Genomic DNA, 2,249 nt, shown 5'->3' on the forward strand with positions numbered 1-2,249 from the left:
ACACACACACCCACACAAATACACACACACCCACACAAATACACACACACACACACACACACACACACACACCCACACAAATACACCCACACCCACACAAATACACACACACCCACACAAATACACACCCACACAAATACACACACACCCACACAAATACACACACACCCACACAAATACACCCACACCCACACAAATACACACACACCCACACAAATACACCCACACCCACACAAATACACACACCCCCACACAAATACACACACACCCACACAAATACACACACACCCACACAAATACACCCACACCCACACAAATACACACACACCCACACAAATACACACACACCCACACAAATACACACACACCCACACAAATACACACACACCCACACAAATACACACACACCCACACAAATACACACACACACACACACAAATACACACACACCCACACAAATACACACACACCCACACAAATACACACACACCCACACAAATACACACACACACACACAAATACACACACACACACACAAATACACACACACACACACAAATACACACACACCCACACAAATACACACACACCCACACAAATACACACACACCCACACAAATACACACACACCCACACAAATACACACACACCCACACAAATACACACACACCCACACAAATACACAGACAGATACACACAAGGATACAGACAGACACACACAAGTATACAGACAGACAGACAGACAGACAAACACAGGCAGACATGCAAAGAGACTGACAAACAGACAGACAGTATACCACACAGACAGAGAGGGGGGGTAAGTTGGGGGGTGGAGAATGAGAGACTAACTAGGAGAGTGTATGTGAGTGAGGTGGAGGAGGAGATGAAGGGGAAGACCGAGGATGAAATGGAGGGATGGAGTGGAGAGGTATATGAGAGAGGAGGATATGAACTGGTGGATGCAGAGAGACTAACTAGGAGAGTGTATGTGAGTGAGGTGAAGGAGGAGAGGCAGGAGGAGGCCGAGGATGAGATGGAAGGATGGAATATAGAAGTATATGAAAGAGGGGGATGTAAGTCGGGGGCACAAAGTGAGAGACTAACTAGGAGTGTATGTGTGTGAGATAGAGGGGGGGAGAGGGAGGGGGAGACAGACGACGAGATGTAGGGATGGAGTGGAGAGGTATATGAAAGTGGGGGGTGTAAGTTGGGGGAAGGGCAGCCAAACTGCAGGGGACAGGGCGACATGAAGGCGATTTGTTTGTGGCCACCCCTTACGAGATTCAGGCGTATGGCTATTGACAGATAGATAGATAGATAGATAGGAGTAATATCTCGAACTGGAGCTCGGTGAACAATAGAAACTTCGAATTCCGTCAGTCACCCTCTAACCGTGAAAGGGAGAGGACGCTCGAGCTGTGTGTATATCGTATCAGTGTTAACAGTGTTTCAACAGCTTCCCAACTGCTGAGATAAACAAAGGTACGCCAGGATGTAAGCCAGGATATTGTTCATCAGTTCTTGATAGCTACCAGTCCTTAACCAAATAGTTGTTAATTTGTGTGAAAAGTAGTTTGGAGATACGTTATCTAAGAGGAGTGTGGAGCTACGTGGAGAGGCAGGCAAACAAACTAGCCTTTTCGTGCAAATCGTCTGCTAATGGAAAAACAAATGAGCGACGCACCTAGACGTGGACAAATTTCACGTTACCCATATGTTATTTTGTGCAGTAAAGGCAATTTTGACATGGTTAGCAGGCATTAACGTATAATGTTATTTCAATTTATCATAGGTCGCTGAAAATGTATCGTTTATGCATAATACTCTAATGTAAAATAAGGCAGATTGTGTCGGGGACCCTTGCCTACCTGCAGCCGGCCGGCAGCATCGTTGTCACTTTATTATTCAGACGGCCATACCACGTTGAGTACACCGCTTCCGGTCCGATCAGCGAAGTTAAGCAACGTTGGGTCTGGTTAGTACTTGGATGGGTGACCGCCTGGGAACACCAGATGCTGCTGGCATCCCTACGTGTCAAGTGGGGTTGGTGGAGGATTAGTGCCCCTCCCTGTAAAACAATTAACTCTAAGCCCTTGGCCACCCCATCTGGGATACATGGCGTCTGGCAATGAATGAAAAAAAAAAAAAAAAAAAAAAAAAATCACAAGGCAAATGCCAAACACATGCAGCCATACTTAAAAGGGCTGGGGAACAGCTGATGCATTTCTTTCGTTAATCATACGTAGCTG

General features: G+C 46.2%; 1 non-coding gene across 1 annotated transcript; it reads left to right on the forward strand.

Annotated features, from left to right (window-relative positions):
- Positions 1–1,905: 1,905 nt before the first annotated feature.
- LOC145413325 (5S ribosomal RNA) lies at positions 1,906–2,023 on the forward strand. The gene has a single exon (XR_013899724.1). It is a non-coding gene; the product is annotated as a 5S ribosomal RNA (ribosomal RNA).
- The last annotated feature ends 226 nt before the right edge of the window (positions 2,024–2,249 follow it).

This window comes from Coenobita brevimanus, chromosome 95, assembly GCF_032717465.1.
Source record: "Coenobita brevimanus isolate Jiangsu-jjx chromosome 95, ASM3271746v2, whole genome shotgun sequence".
NCBI classification, from domain to species: Eukaryota; Metazoa; Arthropoda; class Malacostraca; order Decapoda; family Coenobitidae; genus Coenobita; species Coenobita brevimanus.